This window comes from Halyomorpha halys, unplaced genomic scaffold (genome assembly GCF_000696795.3).
Source record: "Halyomorpha halys isolate HHAL.00 unplaced genomic scaffold, Hhal_1.1 Scaffold456.1, whole genome shotgun sequence".
NCBI classification, from domain to species: domain Eukaryota; kingdom Metazoa; phylum Arthropoda; class Insecta; order Hemiptera; family Pentatomidae; genus Halyomorpha; species Halyomorpha halys.
In genome coordinates, this window is record NW_027106823.1 from 1,198,364 (window position 1) to 1,207,777 (window position 9,414).

Below are 9,414 nucleotides of genomic sequence, written 5' to 3' on the forward strand. Positions count from 1 at the left end.
TACACATTGTGAATTCATTTGACATTCAGCTTACAATACACAATTAGATTAGCAAGCTTTGGAGCACAAGGTTCAATAAGTAATAAAGTTTCGGTATCTTTAATTCGATTAAAATTAAAATTTTCAATAAAAGAAAAAGCAAGAAAAAGAATAAATATGAAATAAAAGAGTTATTTTAATTTAAATGTAAAAATATATCATCATACAGGCTTAATTGAAATATTCTATTAATTAAAGATCATCACAGTCAAGAAAACTGCTGATAATTTCTTAATTTAGGTTGCATAATTTAACAACAAATTTCTGCGGTACTAGCTACTTCAATATCAATACAGCAATAAAAAAAAAAAAAACCTAACCTTTTGAGATTATAGTTAAAAAAATTTAATTATTAAAACATTTAATAATGTGACAAACAGCAACAAGCATACGATACTTAGTAACAAAGCAAACAATAACACAAACCAATATATCAAAAGAAGATGGTAGCCATGCAGCAAAAATAATTTAAAACATTTAAAAATTAATGTGTGCTCTTCAAAGCATATGTATTACCACTCGGTTAAGCAGATGAAATAAAAGCATAACTATAATAACTAGGTTTAGCACATAATATAAAATCATACCAAAAATAACTAGGTTTAGTAAATAAAATAAAAGCGTGTATACCATAACTAGCTTTAGATTATGGGGGAAAAAAACAAATATGTAAAAATGATTCTTAAAAAAAGAAACAAATTTACTAATAAAAACAAAGAACTGCCACTCATATATATATTTCAAATATATTAAATTAAATCCATCCAATAAGTTAAAATGTAAACAGAAGCCATATTGCTTATTTGTTTGTGTTTGCATATTGTTTTATATTGTATATTGTTATATATAGTATTGTTTTATACACTTAATATAAGTTTTAAGATGCAGTGAATTGTTTTGCTAATTAGTCTTTTTAAAGGATGAAACATTCATTTAAAGTTTGTGGATTATCATGAATAATTTCATATTTTATTAAGAAAAAATGTGGAAGAAGTAGATTGCAATGACAATCATTTGCTTTGTTTCAAATTAGAGCTTAATGGTTTCCAATCTTGTTATATGTCTCAAATTATCATGTAATCTACAGTAACCAAACGGCAGTAAGTAAATACGATTGTGCAATTTTTGTTTTGCCATATACTGTATTATTGTTAGTAACTATAATTGGCTTGACACAACTGAAATATGAAAATACTTTATTAATTTTATACTTCTGTTTAATAAAAAAAGTTTTATACAAATGAGAGAAATTTAAAAATGTTTTCATTACCATTATAGTCTGAGTAGCAAACAAAAGAAAAGAGAGAGAAAAAAAATCTAGATAATCATATCTAAATTATGGACAAAACAACATTTAAATAATTAATTACTGATCTACAAAAATTATCAATTAAACAAAAATCCAAATAGCCAACAGCTAAAACATGCATTAATTACAAAAAAAAAAAGCAAATTTCCATATTTTAAAAACAAAATGAGGCTAAGAAATGTATACACATATGTACATACACACAATTACATAATGAATATGTAATAGTATTTTTCCTGTTTGTATATTGTTTATAAACCTAAAAAGAGCTAAGTGAGAAAATACATAATATAACTAATTAAAAGTGCATTATACTGTTAAATTCATGCAGAGAATCAATTGCAGCATTAACCAATAGCTATCCGACGGTGAACCAAAATTCCTAGGTAAAAATTCAGTAATTTCTTTAAATAGTTAATCAATATTTAACAATTAAACAAGTTGATAGTAGCATACAATATGCAGAATAAAACTATTAACCCACAATGCATTGTAGAAACTAAAATAATCCATATTTTCTTCTCTTTTTAACTGGAAAGTGCATAGTTCAAAGTTAAATATATCTAAAGTACTTCTAAAACACAATAAGATATAAATACAAATTTATAAAATCTGACTGCATTAATCTAATAATACAAAGCAATGAATAATATTTGCTACAAATGACAGCAAATATTATGGAAAGAAAAAAAATCATGCAAGAAACAAGGAATAATGAAGAAACCACAGCCTTTACAATTAGATCATATTAAGAAAAGAAACCTGATGGAGCAATGATAGAAGTTTGAAAATTATGATTAAGCTATATTACTAAATATGCAGAATTGGGCAAACATTAGCTATAAATAAAAATAACAGCTAAAATTGTTATGGATACAATTATTGTTCATGATATTAATACATAAATATCATATCTCTGAGAGTTAGCTATAGTTAATTTTTGCCCAACTTAATGTGTATATAATATCAATAAAACAACTAGATTGTACAAAAGAACCTTCTCAAATAAGCCAGAGAAAAATAATGAAAATTAACTGAATGAGCGACCTTCATTGAGTTATTTTGATTAAGAAGTGCTACTAGTAACTGTTCATCATAGTTTCTAAAATATACTATTAATTGCCTGTTCTTGATAATTATGAATGAAGGAAGAATGTTAAAATTAAAAAAATATAAAAACTTATTCTCGAAGGCCAATACACGCCCTAAAGTAATAGATAACTACAGAAAAACTGTGAAAGCAAATCCTCAATCAAATTGTTCCACCAAATACTGGTTTATGTAGTTTCATTTGCAATCTAATTTACTTTCTGTGTTTTTATCACATCTGATTACTCCTTCATGTATTTGATACATCAAATTGTATCATGGAAGATTAATTACTGTAATTTGTTTATACCACAGATCAACATATCACAAATGAGAAAAAAAACAAAGTTCTGGTAAGTACTTCTTACCAATCTTGGACCAATGAGCTGGCTTATATCTTCATCTAATGAAAGAGTTTCATGGCCAATATGAATACATTTGGGTAAACATTTTTACATGTACATACAAATCCGCGAGTATATTTCTGAGCATCTGACATGTCAAAAAAAAAAAAATCTATTTTCTAAGAAACTTGATATTGAGGAAGAATATTGATCAAGACGTGACAGTATCTTTCCACACTTCTCAGTAGGACCAGTTATTGTTCAACTTGTTAGTAGATTTTTTTCCCTAAGCCTACAAACAAATAGTAAATATAATATTACTTTGAATTTTATTACTTATTATCTTCAAAGTTACTTTAAATTACAGTTTTATTTTCTCCCTGAAGGAATATTATCAGAAACATGTGCCCACCTGCATCGTTCTCAAACTCGGTAATCAGTTTCAGTATCAGTATAAAAGTTGTTGAAGTTTCCATTTCAAAAGGTATACCTCACATGTGGAAGTAATTCATCAAATCAGTTTGTGCCTTTTATTGCCACATATTTTCAGGCTAACAAATAATTTTAAAAAATCATAGTTCGAATAGGATAATGACAAATTACTTGAATAGCCATTGATTTGTTAATTATTTACTCTTCTCCTTCTTCTTAATGAAAGCTTTAGCCAAGAGTGAAACATGGAATATTAGTATAAGTCTCTCTCACCAAAATTACTGAAAGCTTAACTCATACGCAGAAATACTTTTGAACAACAACATTTTGACTCTTAAGCATCAGGTCAAGAAATATCTATGAAATTATATTAAAAATTGGAAAGATTTTTCATTAAATATTCTTTTGAAAACATTAAACATGACCTAATGAAACAATAACTGTCATAAAAAATAATAGCATACTTAAAATTATTTGTATAACTAATTTTTAGTACATAATTTTTTCCATAAATAAAACATAAGCCATGGTCATCAGATATGATAACATTTTATCTTTTTATTAAGATATCAAAGTAGTTTATTTCAAAATAGCATTATTTTTTAATTTAAACGGAATGTTTGGATTTATTTGAAAAAAGTTCATGAGAACAGTAAAATGTAAACCGTATAATTTTGAATTTTGTTGAAACTGGTGAAGTTTATTAAATTTAACAAATGAAATTCAATGGGAAAATGAAAAAAATCAGGTGCAGTGCACACGTCACACATCTCTGAGTTGAAATTTTTTCATTAATCTTTCAAATGACTCTTTCAACAAACAAATTGACTAACTTCAATTTCAACAGTTTTAAGAAAAGTACTTTTAATAATATTTCTCAAAGCAAAATTTTCTTTTGCAAAAGTATGTTAGAAATATAACAGTTTACTAAAATTTTCATTCTGCTCTGAACCTTAACCATTTATTCAATGCTAAATTGTTACAGAATGAATATTGAAAATATTAAGAATGATTGTACTGAGTCAGTCATCATGTCAACTGAAAGGCTCATATGTAGGTTAAGTGAAGTTAAAAAAATTATTCATTTAAATAGCATCGTGACAAGAAAACGTTACCAGACTGGTGAAACTGACAACAAACTAGGCGAACGCCAACCAATTAAAGCTAGTGCTAAAACCGATTTATGCATTTTTCATCATTCTCCATTACCTTCTACAACTTTCTGTGTTAAATTTAATTTTTTCTCAAATCTTTAGGCTTTCCAATGGTAAATAATAAGTCTGTATTACAACTCTTATTTCCGGAAAAGTTTTTTCCCCTTATTTAATCATCAAATCCTTTTATAGTTCATATTTATCCTTTTTTTCATTTCTAATAATAATGTGAAATGGTTAATTATTTCAAACAAACAAAATTAAACGTATTTTAGAGAAAGCTATTGTGAAAATTCAGCTTTTAAGTTCTGTCAAACAATATTAATGAGGATAAGAACTAGCTGATATTAATGACCATATAATTGATATACTGAGTTTAAACAAAATCAATAGAGCTATTTTTGAGAATATCGAAAAATTGTGTAAAATCAATTATATAAAGTACGTGGACGATCTCTACCTTGTCCTCAATCCTGACAGAATTGCCTCTTTCTAACCCTCAATATCACCAGACCAACATATAACAATAATAATAAACAGTAATAATAATAGTAACAGTAATAATAATAATAAACAGATCCTATTCAACAACAATTTCCTTCTTAAAGCGATAAAGAAACTACTTGATTCTTACATCCTGAAGATTCACTATTCCCACCCTACATCTTAACTTGAAGTCCCACAACAAAATTTCCTATCTTATTTCCAAATTAAAAGACCCTATTCTTTTTTTATACTGTTGCAATGTAGTTTACCGGATACCTTGTTCTACCCCATGTTGCAATTCCATCTATATCGGCGAAACCTTAGTTTCAACTGCATTTCCCAGCACAAAACTTCTATCAACTCCTGTAACCCATTTGCCTCTAAATTGTCAGAACACGCTTTAAACCTGAACCATGCTTTTAATTTTGATAATACATCAAGTCTTGCTACTGTCCCCAACCATAAAAAGCGCCTCTTCTCAGAGTCCATTCAGATAAATTTAATTGAGAATTCCGTCAATCATAAAGTCGATAAAGACTGCATCTTTTTGACATACCAACACATTTTGAACCTTATAAAACCCTTATAATGCTTCTTTTCTCTCGTTCTGCATTTCAGAAGCCCACTTTCCGGTCATGTCTTTTATTCTTGTTTAATTTTCTAAATTCTCACCCTATACTTAATTTAATTATATTTTATAGCTACTATCCCTCCTTTTTCTTTTATATTTATGTATCTTATTTTTAATTCATATTCATATGTTACCAGCTTAAGTATACTTACATTAATTACTTTATTATTAATGTTTCTATTATACATTTACATGCCTCTTTATTCCTATTCATTTGGTATATCGTCTTTCTGTATGAAAGCAGCTACTTACAAAAGTAGCCATCAATGAATTTATTTTAATTCTGACTTGTTTCTTTAAAATATTAGAAAGCTAAAGGATTGTACCTTTATCCTTTAATAAACATCGATTAAATCCATTTCATATTTAATTGAACCTATTCTTAAAAACTGACATTTATTGACATACAACTGTAAATCGACATTTCACATAAAATAAATAGAGAAAACAATATTTAATCTGTTATATGACAATATAGAAGGAGTATCTTAGATATAAAAATCCAATACATAAAAAAAATATTTAAAAAACAAGAAAAGTTACCCAAAAATCAAGGTAAAAACTGAAAATCATTGTTTATAATAACTAATCCATAAAGGAGGTAATTTAAAACAAAATAATTTTTAAATACAAAAAGTTTATAACTACATAAATATTCAGCTAAGTAATTATAAGAAAAAACATTGCAATGCATATTTTTAAAAACATATATAATTTATTTTTATTTTCTTGTGAACTAAGTATAGAGAAGGGAGGTATGATTTTCTTCAGTATAATAATCTGTTAGCGAGTCATGGCCTCCTTGATCAGTCTCCTGCATGTGTCACGGTCTAGTGCAGCTGCTTTCCAGTTTCAAGTTCCAAGCAGGCATATTGGGTCATGGGCCACACTATCCTATTATCTTAGCTTTGGTGGTCATCCTTGCCTACTTATGCCATGAAGCACTTTGTTGAAAATCTTCTTCAGGATTACCAAGTCATTGGTCTTGTGGTCAAGATATCAAACATCTTGACCACATGGTCAGTCCACCACAGCTATTCATGGCTGATAACTTGAAAAAACATATGGTTCCTTTGTCAGGTGGTACAGTGCCTGAATGGTAGACCCCGGGCACATTCCTGACTTGTACTCTAACATAGATGCAGTGATGGATGTGCCACTCAAATATTTGGAAGAGATCATATCAATCCTGGTCATCATCCAAGCTTCAGAACTATTAAGAAGGACTGAGCGTATCAATATCTTGTATACGATGAACTTCACGGCTCTCGTGATAAGAACAAATCTGATAAGTGTTCAGACGTTTAGCCAGGCAGCCATTGTAGACTCTGACCACTAAAAGGTAGAGGCTACGCTATGAGACCGAATATTCCTAGAAAGAAACCAGAAAGCGCAAAGAACCTGAAAACTTAACATCTTGAAACTAAACTAGTATGAGTATAGTCTTCTTATAGTCGATGCCTACTGGTTTTGGTAACAGAAATTCCTGACTTCTTCAATATTTAATGTTCTACAAAATGTTTTGAATATTGTGAGAACTAAAGGCCAGTTACACATTCACCCCCATTGAGGACTTGGAAAATGTGTACCATGGAGGTTGTTTAAAAAAAATAAAAATAAAATAAAATAATTCAGGAAAGAATCAATATAGTAGCAAAATCTCTTATCAATTTGTAATCAGCATTAGACCTTCTAAACAATGAGAAAAGAGAATAAATATAACTAAAATTACTGTCCTGCAAATGAAGGCTAAAAATCATCTATTGCATTTTTGGAATGAAATTACCTCACCAGTTCACTCTAGTTAAAACTGTAAGATGTGTAATAACACCCTAACAGTTAACCCTTGCTAATAGAAATAAATGTAGGATACTTCATGTAATAATACATGATTATTAAATAATTATATACTAATTTAATAAAAATATATGAAATAACTTTTTTTTTAGAATATTACTATAGCTGACTGAACTCTGAATTTTTTATATTTTAATATTTTTTTTTTTTTTAACTGATATCTAAAAGTTCAATACTCCTGTTGGGGAAATCTGCTGTCTGTAATGCAAAAGATTTTCTATGATTTATTATTTGAGATTCTGTCAAACATTGAGTCACTAATCATGTTCAAGTATTCTTCTCTAATAAAAACTGCAATTTTCCCCCTCACTATTAAGAATATGAATAGCTATTTTTAATTGTTATTAAACTCGAAATAATCGTTTCTATAGGTTTCAATAAATTTAAATTTACTATATAATTATGGTCATTACAAATATACAATTCATTACTGTTTGTTATATTATATATTCCTATTATTATAACTATGTTCCTATTATTGTAACTATGATCAACAGATATTGATTTTATCTAAATTTAGTAGATGCTTTCAATAAAAGTTTAAAATAAACATACTTAATGTTATTGATCAACCATAACAGTAAATAAACAGTTATTTGTAGTGTTTCTAACATACATTTGTTGGCTGTAGGCTATATTAATACAATCTGTCCAATGACAGTTAGTTAGAAGAAAATAAAAAAAGAGCTACAGAAATAATTCAAACATAAAATGAACACTTTGAATATTGAAATGGAACACACAACATACAGCAATTCCAAGGACATTATATCACAAAGTACCTACATTGTACTATCACAGCTAATTAAAATGAAAACAAATTTAAAAATGGACAAAAGGAAAGAGATCTAAAAAAAAAATTAGCAACAGCTAAAGAAATACTAATTTTATATACAAAATAAAAGAATTCTCTTTCCTTCAATGCCATATAAAGAAAACAAAGGTGAAGAAGAAAAGCCTCTTTAAATCGTGATACACCAGAATAAATGTAATGCATTGCAGGTTAATAATTTTCATAACACTAACATGCACGCTACTCTCATTGTTTATAGATGAAGAATAGAAAACAATCGTTTTCAAACATTATTTTGTTAACAATGTAAATTGTTATTAACAAATGTATTTTTGAATTTAGTTTTATTATGTGTAGTGTATTCCTTCAGTTTGAAAAGGTTGGATTAATTTCAGTCAAAGCTCCTAGGATCATTTATTGTTTTCCATTAGTTGCTAAGCTTTCAAACTGAATAGTTAAACGAAGAGATTTTTAAAACTGCAAAAACATAGTATTCTTTTTGAATGATTAATGTTGCAATATTTTTTAAATCAATATGTTCTCTGAATCTTGCAAACTGAGGCTTATTATTGTAGTTCTGTGTGTTTTGTAAAAATATAGTTCTCTGAGAGAGCTATTTAATGTTAATTGAATAAAAATCTAAACCTCAGGGATGTCATGAGTCAGGGCCATAAACATCCTTAGGGTTTCTGTCATATTTTTCCAGAAAAATAAACTTTCGTACTATATTGAATGTCATCAGAGGAAAGTGGGTGGATTTTGCAGAAAAGGAAAAAATTAATTTTTTATGTTTATTTGAGCAGGACACTTTTTTTTCTCAAAAGGAAGTGATCACTCAAAAATCATGCAAGTTCCTATTGCACAATCACAAAGTAGATAAAATTTCCTTCAAAAAATATTCTTTGGATTAACTAAATCTATCTAAGGGGCCTTACAGATCCAATAGTGATCAATTTTTTTAATTGAAAAGAAAACAAATAAGTAAAAATATTAAATAATAAAGATATTTTTTTAAAAATCTAACTTTACATATAGATGTTTTCTCAGCCCTTTGATGGGGTAAAGATATCCCACTTCAAGAAAAACTTGTATGTTAATAAGCTTGTTCTGTATAAAAGAAATTAGATATCTTTAGGGATTTGGCTGTTTGATGTTACAAGGCAACGAATCCGTGACATTTCTGAGATTTCTTTGACCATTTAAAAAGGTTATTTGAATAAGAAGTGCTATTGTCATCTCTAATCTGTCTTGCAAGTAATCAAACAAAAAATTATATATAT

The 9,414-nt window shown here is 27.8% G+C and overlaps 1 protein-coding gene across 7 annotated transcripts in view; it reads right to left on the reverse strand.

The window, feature by feature from the left end:
* Positions 1-9,414, reverse strand: part of sws (patatin like phospholipase domain containing sws) — a 46,565-nt gene that overhangs the window by 8,002 nt on the left and 29,149 nt on the right. The window lies entirely within an intron of this gene.